Below are 17,810 nucleotides of genomic sequence, written 5' to 3' on the forward strand. Positions count from 1 at the left end.
AGTTCCCAACTTCACTGTAGACCCTGGCAGCAGGCCAGCCTCCATGGATCTAAGTTCCCGGACTGCCCTTGTAGACCTAGGCTCTAGGCTTTTCCTGGCATCAGGCTAGCCCCTAAAGAACCATGCATTAGGCACACCCTGTACCATGCTGGCCCCTAATCTAGACTCAAGGACTGCCACAGCTCCTGCCCAATTCTCATAGACCCAGGCTGCAGCCTGGTTCCAGGGACCCAGGCCCTCCTCTGTTCCCACAGAATTAGGCTTCAGAACTTCCCTTTCAGATCCAGGCACCAGGCCCCCCACAGAGAGCTCTGGCACCAGATACTTCCTCACGGAGTCAGGATCTAGGCCTGCACCCACAGACTTAGGCTCCAGGTCTGCCCTCAGGCCAATGCCACCTTTCCCTCCACGCAGGAGTCAGGAAGACTTACTCAAGAGCTATCTTCTCCAGCAAGCTCAACCATAGGCTCACTAATCAGCCTGCCAGGAATCTCTGGATTGACGGACTACTAGAGGGTTTTCCATGACAAAGTCTGTTGTAAATACTGGAAGAGGCACCTATGTATTTAAATATACAGGAACTGGCACAAAGACACAATGATAATAAATAAACAGGGAAACATGACACCACTAAAGGATCAAAGCAGGGCTTCTGGTGGATCATGGCCAAAAGGAGGCGGGACTAGATTGCACCTCTGACTCGGACGGACAGAGCACTGTGTGGAGGCTCGCATCATGAAATTTTGCTGCACAACTGCAGGAATACATCGTCAAACCTGAGAGGAACCACAGATCCCCTGAAGGAAGCGGATTGCTCCTGCAGGACCTGGGAGACACTCCAAATACTCTAAGTGCCCAAACTGAGGAAGGGGAAAGGGGAGACTGTTCACCCTGGAAGACACATCCCCACTGGGGAAACTGAAGACCTGGATTATGGGAGAAGACTCTGGCCCTACCTGGAGCTGAGTCAATTTCAAGAGCCAAGTGAAACACAGGGGTAGAGGAAGCAATGGGAAAAGCCCTGGGAGCTCTCTGGGCTCCCTAGCAAGCTGTTTTTGCCTGGCTTCACAGGGTCCTTTATGAGGACCATCAGAGGCACTGGAAAAAAGCTACAGGGAGAAGAAAATTTCCAGCTGAACTTTGTGACAATTTAAATGGATTGAGAAGACTTCTGGCCAGAATTTGGGTGAGGGTGTAAATGTGGTATGCAGACTCTACTGGTGGGAAAAGAAGGAAAGTCACAGTGGGAGGAGTCTGGCCTCGGGCAAGTTCTCAGTCCTGCTCGCCCATTGCCTGGAAACAGACTTGGTGCTGTTGCGGGGAGCACCGTGGGAGCGAGACAGCCCTTTGGATTGTTTGAAAGCTAGGTGAGGCCTGTGGCTGCCAGCTTTCTTCCACTGCCCTGACAACCTGCATGATGCAGTAGAGGCAGCCGTAATCCTCCAAGGAGCATAACTTCATTGACCTGGGAACCTGACCCCCATGCCCCACAGCAGCTGCAGCAAGATCTGCCCAAGGACAGTCTGAGTGTAGACATGCCTAAGCCTGCCCCCACCTGATAGCCCTTCCCTACCCACTCTGGTAACTGAAGACAAAAGGCATATAATCTTGGGAGTTCTATGGCCCTGCCAATCACCTGTTCCTCCCCATACTACCACAGCTGATGCTCTCGGGAAAGTGCTACCTCCTGGCAGGAGGCCAACCAGCGCAAAAATAGTGCATTAAACCACCAAAGCTAAGAGCCTGGCAGAGTCCATTTTACCCTCCTGTCACCTCCACTGGAACAGATGCTGGTATCCACAGCTGAGAGACTCATAGAGGGTTCACATCACAGGACTCTGTGCAGACAAGCCCCAGTACCAGCCTGGAGCTGCATAGACTTGCTGGGTGGCTAGATCTAGAAGAGAGATAACAATCACTACAGCTCGGATCTCAAAAAGCCACATCCATAGGAAAAGGAGGAGAGTACTCCATCAAGAGAACACCCTTTGGGACAAAACAATCTGAACAACAGCCTTCAGCCCTAGACCACCTCTCTGACAGAGCCTACCTAAATAAAAAGGAACCAGAAAACAAACTCTGGTAATATGACAAAACAAGTTTCTTTAACACCTCCAGAAAATTGCACTAGTTCATCAGCGATGGACCCAAACCAAGAAGAAATTCCTGATTTTTCAAAAAAAACAGTTCAGGAGGTTAGTTATTAAGCTAATCAGGAAGGCACCAAAGAAAGGCAAAGCCCAATGTAAGGAAATCCAAAAAATGATACAAGAATTGAAAAGAGAAATATTCAAGGAAATAGATAGCATAAATAAAAAAACATTAAAAGCTTCAGGACACAGTGAACACACCTATAGAAATGCAAAATGCTCTGGAAAGTCTCAGTAATAGAATTGCCTAAGTAGAAGAAAAAAATTCAGAGCTCAAAGACAAGGTCTTTGAATTAACCTGATCCAACAAAGACAAACAAAAAAGCATATGAAAATATGAACAAAATCTCCAAGAAGTCTGGGATTATGTTCAATGACCAAACCTGAGAATAATTAGTGTTCCTGAGGAAAAAGAGAAATCTTAGAGTTTGGAAAACACATTTGGGAAAATAATCAAGGAAAACCCGATCTTGCTAGAGACCAAGATTTCCAAATACAAGAAACACAAAGAACACCTGTGAAATTCATCACAAGAAGATCATTGCCTAGATATATTGCCATCAGGCTATCTGAAGTTAAGACGAAGGAAAGAATCTTATGAGCCATGAGACAAAACCACTAGGGAACCTATAAAAGAAAACCTATCAGACTAACAGCAGATTTATCAGTAGAAACCCTGGAAGCTAGAAGGGATAGGGACCCTATCCTCAGCCTCCTCAAACAAAACAATTATCAGCCAATAATTTTGTATGCAGTGAAAGTAAGCTTCATATAGAAAGGAAAGATACAGTCTTTTTCAGACAAACAAATACTGAGAGAATTCACCACTACTAAGCCACTACTACAAGAAGTGCTAAAAGGAGCTCTAAATCTTGAAACAAGTCTTGGAAACACATCAAAACAAACTCTTTAAAGCATAAATCTCACAGGACCTATAAAAGAAAAAAAAAAAAACCCAAAGAACAACAACAAAAAAAACCAAAGTATATAGGCAACAAACAGCACAACAATGGAATGATACCTCACATCTCAATACTAACATTGAATGTAAATGGCCTACATGGACCGAGGGAGGGGAGCATCATACACTGGGGTCTGATGGGGGAAAATAGGGGAGGGACAGTGGGGGGTGGGGTGTTGGGGAGAGATAGCATGGGAGAAATGCCAGATATAGGTGAAGGGGAGGAAGGCAGCAAATCACACTGCCATGTGTGTACCTATGCAACAATCTTGCATGTTCTTCACATGTAACCAAAAAAAAAAAGACACAGAGTAGCAGAATGAAAAAGAATTCACCAGTGAACTATCTGCTGCCTTCAAGAGACTCACCTAACATATAAAGACTTGCATAAACTTAAGGTAAATGTGTGGTGTGTATGGGGGGGAGACATTTCATGCAAATGGACACCAAAAGTGAGCAAGAGTAGCTATTCTCATATCAGATAAAAGAAACTTTAAAGCAATAGCAGTGAAGAAAAAAGACATCATATAATGATAAAAAGGCCTTGTCCAATAGGAAAATATCACAGTCCCAAACATATATGCACCTAATAATAGAACTCCCAAATTTATAAAACAATTACTACTAGACCTAAGAAATGAGATAGCAATAATAGTGGGGGACTTCAATACTTCACTGACAGCACTAGACAGGTCATCAAGACAGAAAGTCAACAAAGAAACAATGGATTTAAACTATCCTGGAACAAATGGGCTTAACAGATATATATATATATATATATATATATATACACAACATTCCGTTCAACAACGACAGAATATACATTCTATTCAACAATGCATGGAACTTTCTCCAAGATAGATCATATGACAGGCTACAAAACAAGCCTCAATAAATGTAAGTAAATTGAAATTATGGCAAGCACTCTCTCAGACCATAGTGGAATAAAACTGGAAATTAACTCCAAAAGGAACCTTCAAATCCATGCAAATACAAGGAAATTAAATAATCTGCTTCTGAATGAGCATTGGATCAAACACGAAATCAAGATGGACATAAAAAAATTCTTCAAACTGAACAACAATAGTGACACACCTGTCAAAACCTCTGGGACACAGCAAAGGCAGTGCTAAGAGGAAAGTTAATAGCCCTAAATTCCTACATCGAAAAGTTTGAAAGAGCACAAACAGACAATCTAAGGTCACACCTCAAGAAACTAGGGAAGCAAGAAAAATCAAACCCAAACCCAGCAGAAGAAATGAAATAACCACAATCAGAGCAGAGCTAAATGAATTCGAAACAAAAAATACAAAATATAAATAAAATAAAAAGCTGATTATTTGAAAATATACAATTGATAGACCATTAGCAAGACTAACCAAGTAAAGAGGAGAGAAAATCCAAATAAGCTCAATAAGAAATGAAATGGGAGATATTACAACTGACATCACAGAAATACAAATGTTCATTCAAATTTACTGTGAATACATTTATGCACATAAACTAGAAAATTGTATCCCAGATAAACACAGATGCTAAAACCCTGAACAAAATACTAACTGAATCCAACAACAGATCAAAAACACAATTCACTATGACCAAATGGGTTTTATATCAGGGATGCAAGGATGGTTTAACAGATGCAAATCAATAAAGGTGATATACCACGTAAACAGAATTAAAAACAAAAATCACCTGATCATCTCAATAGATGCAGAAAAAGCATTCAATAAAATCCAGAATTGCTTTATGATTAAAACTCTCAGCAAAATTGGCATACAAGGGACATACCTTAATGTAATAGAAGCCAACTATGACAAATCCACAGCCAACATAATACTCAATAAGAAAAGGTTGAAAGCATTCCCTCTGCGAACTAGAACAAAACAAGGATGCCCACTCTTACCACTTCTCTTCAACACAGTACTGGAAGTCCTAGTCATAGCAATCAGGCAAAAGAAAGAAAGGGCATCAGAATTGGTAAAGACGAAGTCAAACTCACTGTTTGCTGATGATATGATTGTTTACCTTGAAAACCCTAAGGACTTCTCCAGAAAGCTCCCAGAACTGATAAAAGAATTCAGCAAAGTTTCCAGATACGAGATGAATGTACACGAATCAGTAGCTCGTCTCTACACCAACAATGACCAAGTGGAGAATCAAATCAAGAACTCAGCCTTTTACAATAGCTGCAAAAAAAAATTATGTAAAAAAAAAGCTTCGGAATATACCTAATCAAGGAATCAAAAGACCTCTACAAGGAAAACTACAAAACAGTGTTGAAAGAAATCATAGATGACACAAACAAATGGAAACACATCCCATGCTCATGGATGGGTAGAATCAATATTGTGAAGATGACTATACTGCCAAAAGCAATCTTCAAATTCAATGCAATTCCTATCAAAATAACACCATCATTCTTTACAGAATTAAAAAAGGCAATTCTAAAACTCATATGGAACCAAAAAAGAGTCCACATAGCCAAAGCAAGTCTAAGCAAAAAGAACAAATCTGGAGGCAGCACACTATCTGATTTCAAACTATGCTATAAAGCCATAGTCACCAAAACAGTGTGATACTGGTATGAAAATAGACCCTTAGACCATTGGAACAGAGAAGAGAGAACCCAGATATAAACCCAAATACTATGGCTGGCCAACTGATTTTTAACAAAGCAAACAAAATCAAAGTGGGGAAAGTACACCCTTTTCAGCAAATGCTGCTGGGACAATTGGCTAACCACATGTAGGAGAATGACACTGGATCCTCATTTCTCACCTTATACAAAAATCAACTCAAGATGGGTTAAGGACTTATACCTTAGACCTGAAACTATAAGAATTCTAGAAGATAGCATTGGAAAAACCCTTCTATTTTTTTCTTTTCTTTTCTTCTTCTTCTTTTTTTTTTTTTAAACTGTTTTCAATGTCTTTTATTTCATTTTCTTTTCTTTTTTTTAATTGCATTTTAGGTTTTGGGGTACATGTAAAGAACATGCAAGATGGCTGCACAGGTACACACATGGCAGTGTACCCTTCTAGACATTGGATTTCATGACAAAGAACCCAATAGCGAATGCAATAAAAGCAAAGATAAACAGCTGGGACCTAATTAAACTAAAGAGGTTTTGCAAGGCAAAAGGAACAGTTAGCAGAGAAAACAGGCAACCCACAGAGTGGGAGAAAATCTTCACAATCTATACATCTGACAAAGGACTAATATCCAGAATCTACAACAAACTCAAACACATCAGTTAGAAAAAAACAATCCCATCGCAAAGTGGGCCAAGAACATGAATAGACAATTCTCAAAAGAAAATATACTAATGGCCAACAAAGATGAAAAAATGCTCAACATCACTAATGACCAGGGAAATGCAAATCAAAACCACAGTGTGATACCACTTTACTCCTGCAAGAATGGCTATAATATAAAAACAGTAGATGTTGGCATGGATGTGGTGAACAGGGAACACTTCTATACTGCTGGTGGGAATGCAAACTAGTACAACCACTGTGGAAAACAGTGTGGAGTTTCCTTAAAGAACTAAAAGTAGAACTACCATTTGATCTAGCAATCCCAATACTGGGCGTCTACCCAGAATAAAATAAGTCATTATTTGAAAAAGATACTTGCACATGCATGTTTATAGCAGCACAATTCACAGTTGCAAAATCATGGAACCAACCCAAATGCCCATCAATCAATGAGTGGATAAACTGTGGTATATACATGCAATAGAATACTACACAGCCATAAAAGGGAATGAATTAACAGCATTTGTTGTGACCTGGATGAGATTGGAGACTGTTATTCTAAATGAAGTAACTCAGTAATGTAACACCAAAAATCATGTGTTTTTTCTGATATGTGGGATCTAAGCTATGAGGATGCAAGCCATAAGAATGATACGTTGGCCTTTGAGGACTTGGGCGGAAGAGTGGGAGGGGGTGAGGGATAAAAGACTACAAATGTGGTGCAGTGTATACTGCTCAGGTGATGAGTGCACCAAAATTTCACAAATCACCACTAAAGAAATTACTCACATAACTAAATACCACTTGTATGCCAATAACTTATGAAAAAAAATTTGGTTATTTTTGTGAAGAGTAATGTTGGTGAGGTTTCTCCCATTGCTTTTCTTGGTAGGGATGTAGAGCACTGTAAAATTTAATATTGGTGCTACATTAAAAGTTGTAGGATAATTTAAACTTACAAATTAGTTAGATATTTCAAAAAAAGTATTTCAGTGGTTTTCACAAAGAATCAACAACAAAGTGAGAGGCAATACATAATTTCTTTGTGTTTTACATTTTTTTGTGTGAAAATTTCTGTGATTTTGCCACTGGTGTTCTGGAAATAACACAATTATGTTAAAAAATGTGTGCCATGCGAGTATGACAGTGCAGCTGGGAATAAAAAAAAGGCAAAGAAATCCTACTATATTTTATTATTTTTTGAATAAGTAAATCTTTAGTGTGGGCTTTCACTGACTTCTTTGATGTCCTTTTTAATGTAGGCAATATTATAAACAGCACTAGCTATTACAAAAATCATGCAACTTGAACATTTATATTAGAACTCTATTAATTTGTCATATTATATTATTGGAAAGACATTTTGGATTCTATTATGTAAGAAATAATTTTGAGGATTTTGGAGATAATTAAGTGAGATGAATTATGTAAATGTATAATAGAGAATCTGACAAATCGAATGAGATTAGACAATAATCAATACTTAGTGGATGATCCAAAAGCAAATGGTTGTGATGTAAAGTATCTTTTTAGTATAAAACAGACTGTAAGAATACTATATGCCAAAACACATGAAATTTTCCAAAGGTGTACTGAGAGGAAAATTTTCTCAATTTAAAAGCTTGTCTTACTAATGAAGAAATTGAAAAAATGAATTAATTCTACATTTAAATTTAAAAATTCTCATAAATGAAACTTTGCAAAAGCGGGTGGAGGGATGGAATTTTAAAGGAATAAATTGTTAAATTATAAAGCAGAAAAAGTACACTTGATAAATAAATATCTTCTAGCCTTGTTTTTTTTATTTCCTTAATTTAACATTTTCAATAAGAAAATATTTTAATAACATAGAAATAGCCAGAAAATAATAAAAGCTACAACATACTCATCAACTAGACATGACATCTTTTGTCAGACTTGCTTCAAATCTATTTGTAAGATTTTGTTTAAGAAATCTTACAAATAGAATTAAAAGCCTCCATACCTTCATCTCCTTCTATTGGCACTTTTTATTCATTGCTATTCAAGTACTATAATTTTAATTTATTTTATTATTTTATTTATTTTTTAATATATTTCCTAAATATGTATTTTTGGTACAATATATATTTTATTGTTATCAAAAACACAAGTAATTTTATATTGAATTTTTCTTTTTATAATTTAACGACCAAACATATTACAGTATAAAAACATAAAACTAAACCAAAATGAATATTACTACTTTTGAAATGATTAGATTGAATGGACATAACTTGATTGATAAAATATATCATCTGAAGTTTAACAGTTATTCTTTTGCACATTTATATTTAATGGCAACTTATTTTTAGTTTTGCAAATTATTTTCTAATTTTCTAAAATATATATCTTCTAAAGTTTAACAGTGATTCTTTTGGATGTTTATACTCAATGGTGACTTATTTTTAGTTTTGATAATGTATTTTCTAATTTTCTATAGTAAAATTGTTTGTTTTCACAGTAAAATGCATATGCATGTATGTTTGAAAATAAAATGGACAAACCAATGCAAAAGATTAGAAAATGTTAATGATATAGATAATTGTTTACAAAATATAGATTATAAATGGAGTCATGTATAGAAAAGACAAGTCACCATAGACAAATGCTTAGAAATCAGTAATGATCATCAGAAATGAATATCTTTCTGCTGTTTCTCTCTCATTCTACTTTTTGTAGACCCCTACCTTGGCAGTTTCAGGTCAAGTATCAAGAATCAGAAATTTTCTATCACAGAGAAAATAAAAGCTGAAAAGCCTCAGTCTTAGTCCATTTGGAGTTGCTGTGAAGAAACGCCTGAGGCTGGTAATTTACAAAGAAAAGAGGTTTATTTGGCTCATCATTCTGCAGGCTGCACAGGAAGCATGACTCTGGCATCGTCTTGGCTTCTGGTGAGATCCTTGGACTGTTTCTACTCATGGCGGAAGGTGAAGGGGAGCCTGTGTGTGCAGAAATCACGTGGTGGCAGGTTCCGGGCTCTTTTTAACAACCAACTCTCCCAGAAACTTACAGGATGAGATTCATTCGTTACTACCAGGATGGCACCAAGTCATTCATGAGGGGTTCACTCTATGACTCAAACACCCCCCACTAGGCCTGGACTCCAACATTAGGGGTCGCATTCCAGTGTGAGGTTTGGGGAGACAACCAACCCATAGCAGCATCCAAATCATTTCTTCAGAGCTAAGCTAAACCTTGTATCACTCTAATCTTAGAGCATAATTATATAACAAATTGCTACAATTTAAGTAGAAATTGTTGAGTGTTATGCAAACATTTCATAATTTATTTTGCAATTAATGTATAGTTTAAGGGAGATTTTAAAACTGTGCACAAGCTTGTTTTGTAGGTTCTATGTAATATTCATATTTATTAATATTTACCTCATTTTTGATATATTGATATTAGCAAGAAAAACATGTCTGAGCAGTCTCTCTTATGATGGAATCTGCATAATGCAATATAAGAAAATACTTTCTGTAAAATGCAGTCTCTCTTTAAACACCCAACCATTGTTTGACACGGTGATGTCAAACAAGGGAATGTAAGTGACATTTCAGTGTTGAAGGGAGTTTGTGCCACTGGAACATTACAGGAGCTTCTTCTGCTGCATGCAATGTTTTAAGATTCCTGAACTCCTTGGAAAGTTTGTAAAGCACCCATTTAAGATAGATTATAATAAGAAAAAAACTGTAATACTGTAATTATATTGTAAATATACTCTAATACTATAACATTTTCATAAATATAATTAAAATCTAGGCAAAATAAATAATAATCCCAAAAAGTAAGAAAGATGGAGTAATGGGGACAGAATAAGTGAAACAATTACAAAGGGAATAGAAAGATGATGGGCTCAGAATGCATTATATTAACAATTACATAAATTTTAAATGCACTAAAATTCCAGTTTGAAAGCAAATATTGTCAGAGTAGTTATTAAAAATGAGCATGATCCAACGATTTCTACTGGAAAGAGACATATTTAGATATAAGGGCACAGAAGGATTTAAATGGAAAGAATGGAAAGAAGATATAAAGTTGGTCCTCTTTATTCACTGATTCCAAGTTTGCCTACTAGTCAAAATGTATTTGTAACTCCTAAATCGGTACTCTGTGTTTTTACTGTCATGCTCAAACCTGTGCAGTGTGGTGAACATTTTGAGTCTCTTAAGGGCACATTCCCAGACGAAGTCAAACAAGATTCCATTCTGCCTTCCTGTTTTAGCTCTTCCATTGTGCAGAAGTATCCTTTTTATGATCTACTTAGTGTCACATATTTTGCATTTCTGTGCAGTACTGAGGTGGTGTCTGATGTTCCCAAGCACACGAAGGATGTACCTTATGGAGAAAATATCTGTGTTGGAGAAGCTTCTTGCCAGCATGAGTGACAGTGCTGTTGGCTGTGAGTTTAATGCTAATGAATTAACAATGCATATTGAGTAAGATGTAGTTATATAGAAACACACATAAAACAAGTTTTATGTATCACTCAGTTCATGAAATGTTTGTGATCAGAAGCTCATGGAAACCTAACCCAATATTTCCCCCAGAGACAATGGTTTAGTATTGTTAATTCAGTGCTCGCAACTAACACTAACTCATGCAACTTTATAGTGCATAATTACATGGATAATGAGAATCGACTATATGAAGAAAACACTAACCAGGAAAATCATGGTGTGGGTTTAGTGCTACCAGAGAAAAATCAGACTTTAAATTATTCTTAGACATAAAGAGGCGGATTTTATAATGATGAAAATGTCAATTTAACAAGAAGAAATGAAACAATAAATTTGTTTGTATTTAATAACATCAAAATATACAAAACAAAACACAGCAGAGAAAAAAGGAGAAATAGAAATATTTTCATCAGTAGAGATTTCAATGCACCACAAGTAACAGACTGAACAATCTCAAAATCAGTAAAACAGAAAACTTGGGCAATAGAGTTAAATAATTTGACCTAACGGACACTCGGAGAACACCACTTCCCACAGCTGCAGCATTCACATTCCTTTCAAGTGCACATGGGCACATGTGTCATTTATCAAAATAAACTACATGCATGCAGAACCAAAAAGAATGATTTAGCAAATTTCAAGGAAATATAATAATACAATTTATAAAATCTGATTACAGTGGAATTAAGAAATCAACAATAGAAAGATAATTAGAAAATCCTTAGAAGGTTGGAAATTAAAAATCTTTTAAGTAATCTATAGGTCACAAAAGTGATCACTATAAAATTTTGAAATATTTTTAAATAAAAGATTTATAGAAAAGCCAAGCATAAAAATTTCATGTGAGAGGGAGCTGAAACAATGTTTGAGAGGAAATTTATGGCTTATTTCAAAAGCACATACAAGAAAAGAAAAGATGTTGAAAAATCAACAATCTATTTTCATCTTAAGAAGTTAGTAGGAGACAGAAGATTAAGTCATCAACATGGAATAAAATGTAAGAATAAAATTTAAAAAATGAAATAGAAAAGAAACATAATACAGAAACTCAACCAAGAAGCTAAACCTTGTCTTTTATTTTTATTTTTTTAAAAAAGATTAGTAAAATCAATAAATCCCTAGCAAGTCTGGTGCAGAAAAACAAAAGAAAAAAAAGCAAATTATCAATATCAGAAATGAAACAAGATTATTACGATGGAAACTACAGGCATTAAATTGACTATAGGAGAATATTATAAACACCTTGTTGTGAATTAGATACCATAGATGAAGTGAAAAATTCCTTGAAAACACATTTCACTGAAGCCACCACAACAAGAAATAGAAAGTTTGCATGGTACTGTACCTATAAACGAGGATTCGGAAAACACTTTTCTATCCAAATGTCTTCAATGTTGAATTTTCTTTAACATTTAGGGAAGAAATAATACCAATTTTACACAGTCTTCCAAATGATTTAAGTGGGACAATTTCTATCTCATTTTATGAGGCTCACGTAGTCTTGATACCAATGCCTGACAAAGAAAGGAAAGTCACAGGCTACCCTCTCAGAAACAGGGATAAAAATTCTATACAAATCTTAGCAAAGTGAATCCAGTGATGATGAAGAGGTCAGGATCTTAAAGTTGGATTTATTAATGGAGAATATTTGGGTTAAACATTTAGTACTAATTTTTAATAAAGGAGAAAAACCATATGGTCATCTAAGTAGATAGATGTAAAGAGTCTAAGAATAGACAGAAACCGATCTGATCTGATCACATAAGGCTTTTTACCAAAGACCGACACTAACTTTTTACTAAGTGACAAGTAAAGGTTTTTCCCTATTCCTGTCAGCATAGCACATATTTGGTTAAAATTTTGATATTTTATTTCACATAGATATCTTGCGTTATTTTTTCTGTTATTTCATTACCAGTATTATTTATCTTGATTATTGAGTTTGTTGGTTTCCTTTCTCTTAAATTTTGTGCCTAAGATGGTATTCCATTGTGTCATCTTACTCCTGGCCCTGGCATCAGGGAAACACAAATTAAAACCACCATTAAATGTTGCTTTTCATTCACCAGCATGATTAAACAGGGGAAAAAACAAGTGCTGGCTATGATGCAGAGCAGTGGGGATTTTCATTCATTCCACGGTCTTGTCCAGCTATGTGTAAGATGCACGTGCAGTGAACAAATTCTTCCATTTACCATGCAATTAAACCTAAAATATGATCCATGATAACCCATCTCTCTTCTCCTGATCCTTTGCAGGTACAATATAGCTAATACCTCCCTTTTGAGAACAGCATGGTAGATGCTCCCTTATAAAGTCAAGTGCATCTGACACATGTGGCTAGAGAAAGCTATCTCTGCTGGTCGCAGTGGTGTGACAGCCACTGCATGTTGTGTGCTGGCGACTTAATGAATCATCCAGGACCCATGCCTCAGCTGATGGATTACATAAAGCTGCCAGGTCACCACGAGGCAGGATTCCTCTGAAGACTAAAAGGTTTTAAAATGGTGAAGGGGACACAAAAGGTAGGCAGTCTTCTGTAGAGTTATGGGGGGGAAGATGAGTATATTTGCTACAGTCATTGGTCATTTGTTGCATGGTATAAATCTACATTTATCAATTTTATTGTCTTAGGGCTTTTTGATCCCTTGCAATAATCCCTTGTAGCAGCAAAAGGCTTTAAGAAATACCTGTTACATATTGAATTTACATGTCTCAGGAAAGTTGGTGATGAGCATGTAACTTGCATAAAATGTATGCTGATGTTTACTAATCGTAGGAGCTATGGTAGCATTGGTTGCATAACAATCAGAAGATCCAAATCTTTTAAAGTATTATTAAGGTCACTTTAGGAAGATTATGGCCAAAAGTAATGATGGAATGCATGCAGTTGTAGAAGATGTAGAAGATTTTTTAGAAAAAATGTCTTTGCCATCATATTATAGAAGAAAGTTAAGAAGTTTATTCAAATACATGAGAATTACAAAAAACAAGAATACTGTTTACACTATTTTGATTTTTCAAATGAACAATATATAGAAAATTTGGAAAATTTTGTTTTAATGCCCACAAATATGTTATTTTTTAGTTTTAGAAATACTTTTATTCTGAAAATAATTATGAATACAACTGTTTTTGTATGACTACAAATTAAACCCATTTAATTTCAGTCAAGAAACCAATAGGCTAAAAATATATATTCTGAATTATGATTATTATTATTTGAGATGGAATTACACTCTTGTTGCCCTGGCTAGAGTGCAATGGTGCCAGCTTGGCTCACCGCAACCTTTGCCTCCCTGGTTCAAGTGATTCTCCTGCCTCGGCCTCTGGAATAGCTGGGATTACAGGCATGTGCCACCACACCTGGATAATTTTTAAAAATATATTTTTGTAGAGATGGGGTTTCTTCATGTTGGTCAGGCTGGTCTTGAACCCCCGACCTCAGGTGATCCGTCTTCCTTGGTCTCTCAAAGTATTGAGATTACAAGCATGACCCACCGAGCCCAACCATATTTTGAATTATTTTTAGTGGCTTCAACTTTCAAAACTGTCCCTGTTAGAATAAACCAGTATACGATTACCGTTCTCATGGCTCAGTTCTTAGAAGTCTTTTCTTCTTTTTCTTTCTTTTCTCATATACATTAACTCATTAGTGATTTTATCCAGTCTCACTGTTTGAAATACCATCTATACGGTGTTAACTCCCGTATCTGTAACTCCATTGCCAATCTCTGAAATTTAGGCAATATATTTTAGCTCCATGTAAATGTGTAACTAGTAACTCAAACTCAATGACACCTAGAGTGGATTCTTGCTTTCTTCCTTCAGACATGGTCCCCTTTTAGCCTTCCTCTTCTCAGCAAACGCCACTGGTATTCACGCTGTTTTTAGTCTAAAAGCCTTGACATCACCCTTGACTGCTCTATTCTTTTTGTACTCAACATTCAATCCATGAAAAAACCATGTAGGATCTGCTTCAAATATATCCCACACCTTCTCCTTTGCTGTCCCCCTAGTTTAAATTACCATAATCTTTCTATTATAAAAGCTCCCTATTTCCACTCAGTAGTCCATCCCCATCTGTATAGTCTCCACAAAGCAGCCAGTGTGATTCTTTCAAAATGTCAGACACCAGGCGGTTACTAACCTTTACCTGGCTGTCAAGGCCCACTCCATAAACTGGACCTGCGCATGTCACTGACTCAGCCATCTGTAAAATTCAGTTCCTGAGCACGTGAGAGACCCAAGACCTCCAGGGGGGTCAAGTGAGGTCAAAACTATTTCCATAGCAACACCAAGAAATTATTTGCCGTTTTACTGTGGCGACATCTAAAATGATGGTGAAAAACAATGAAGGGTAAACCCGCCAGGACCTCAGCACATGTCGGGCAGCTGCATGTGCCGCCCTAGTGGTCATGGCGCTCTAGACCTCCACATGCTCTGTTTTCTAAAAATAGTTTTACCTAAGACTATGCTTGATAAAGCAGTTACTATTATCATTTATATTAATTATCAATCTTTGAGTACACATGTTTTAAAGCTCTGACAAAATGGAAAGTATACAATTCTGCTGTATCCAGAATTACCACCGCTTTCTCGGGAAAAGGCTTCTGTGCAATTGTTCAAGTTGTGAGCTAAACCAGCTATTTTTTTTTTTACTTGACATAACAACTGGTATACGAACTATAGTCATTCATTCTTAGTATTTGGAAAACATTTAAAAAATAATTGGAAGAAGCATGTCACTGAGAAAAACAACTAGCACTAGTGAAAATTAAAATTGTGAAAAACTTGTATTGTGAGCATGACAATTGCCCATTAAAAGACACTTCTGATGAGATTGGTGGTGTTATTAATAAATGTGCCAGCATTTGGAAGATCTGAATAACTCAATGAGTTTTCCCAATTACCAATACATGCTATTATATATCATATGTGGGTTAATTGTCCATTCAGAGTGAATGATAAACTCATGGATTTTAATGTAAGAGGGCATTAAAAATTCATTGATATGAGTCAAATTCCACATAGCAGCTAAACTTTAAGATATGACACCACTTGAAAATTCTGACAGAGCAACAAAGAAAAATGTCCACAATTATCTGAAAAGCTTATTAAAATACTCTGTTCATCTGGGCATGGTGGCTCGTGCCTGTAATCTCAGAACTTTGGGAGGATGCGGTGGGAGGATTGCTGGAGGCCAGGAGTTCGAGAACAATCTGGGCAACATACTGAGATCCCATCTGTACAGAAAGTTGTAAAATAAGCTTAGTGTGGTGGCATGCACCTGCAGTACCAGCTACTTGGGAGGCTGAGGCGTAAGATCACTTGAGGTCTGGGGTTTGAAGCCACAGTGAGTTATGGTAATGCCACTGCGCTCCAGTGTGGGTAACAGAGTGTGATTTTTTTTTTTTTAAAGAGCTTATCTCTTTTCCAACTATATCCTGTATGAGATTAGGTTTTCCTCAAATACTTCTACTAAAACATATTGTACGAGATTGAATGAAGAAGGAGCTATGACAATGAGAATACAGCTGTCTTCTCTTTAGCCATACATTACAGAGATTTGCAAACAAAATACACAAGCATGCTTGTCTTAGTTTGTATGTACTGTTACAACACAATATTTGAGACTTGGTAATTTGTAAAAAATATTCGTTTATTTTGTCACATTTCTGGAGGTTGGGAAGTTCAAGATCAAGACTGGAAGATTTGTCACCTGATAAGAGCTGCTCTCTGCTTCCAAGATGGCACCTTCAATGGTGTGTCCTCCACGGGGGCAGAACACTGTGTCCTCATAGGGCACCTGGCAGATGGGGGAAGGGCAAAAGTCAAAAGGGCAAATGAGGACAGACTCTCTCTGTCAAGCCCCTTTATAAAGGGTACCAAATCCCATTAATGCTGGAGGAGCCCTCATAGAGTCATCACTTCCTAGAGACCCCGCCTCTTAACACCATCACATTGGCAACACCTGGATTTTGGAGGGGACACGTTTAAACCAGAGTAATACCTTTTTCAGTAATTATTTTTTATTTTGAAGAATATGACTATTTTTCATATTTATGTTCATGTGAAATCCATTAATATTTCTAATAATTTAATAGTTGAGTATTTTCTCACTTTTAATTTCTAGTACACTATATCAGCAGTTATAACTCATACACACAAAAGCGTTTTGCAGTCCTCAATTTATTTAAAGAGTTTAAGTAAGTTCTGAGACAAAAATGTATGAGACTGGGTCTGCTAACTTAGTTTTTCAGCATATCGCCCCTTTCCCAATCTCAAAACACCAGTCACCTTGCTGCCTCTCAACGCCACCACACAGGTTCCTCTGCCGTGTTTCTGTAACTTGGTATTTCCTCTGCTTTGTGTGCCAGTCCCCCGTGAAGCCACGTGGCTAAGGCTCTCATGTCCTTCAGATCTCTGTTAAGTTACCGCAACACCTAGGCCTCCTCTGATGAGCTCCCCCCAAATCACAGGCTGTATTACCCTGTAATCAAATTCATTCACTTACTTGGTCACAGCTCTTATGACTACCCAGTAAATAACAGTCTATCTGAGATACATGTGCGTGTATTTGTTTATTAACTCTTTGTTTACTGTTATCTCCAATGCTAAGAACTATCTATGGCATACAGTAGGTATTTAATATTTTTTGAATACAAATATAATGCAAGGCTGTAATCAGCATGAAGACTTCAGAGCAGAGGCCTCTCTCCTTGGTAACAGCACTACGGATTCAGGCCGGCTTCCCAGGAGCTGGCGGCTGTGAGTCAGGGTTCTGTTGCTTAATCTGAAGGGGGTGGGTGACTGAGCTACATGGGGCAGGATCAACCTCACACAAGAATTAAGGCAAAAAAGAAAAAATGAGGCTAAAAGAGAGACAGATACACAGTTCAGGATCTGCACTGAGAAACAGCATAACAGAAAACCAAAGAAGGCAACTTTAAAA

This window comes from Sapajus apella, unplaced genomic scaffold (assembly GCF_009761245.1).
Source record: "Sapajus apella isolate SASKATOON/1434 unplaced genomic scaffold, GSC_monkey_1.0 scaffold54, whole genome shotgun sequence".
Taxonomy (NCBI): Eukaryota; Metazoa; Chordata; class Mammalia; order Primates; family Cebidae; genus Sapajus; species Sapajus apella.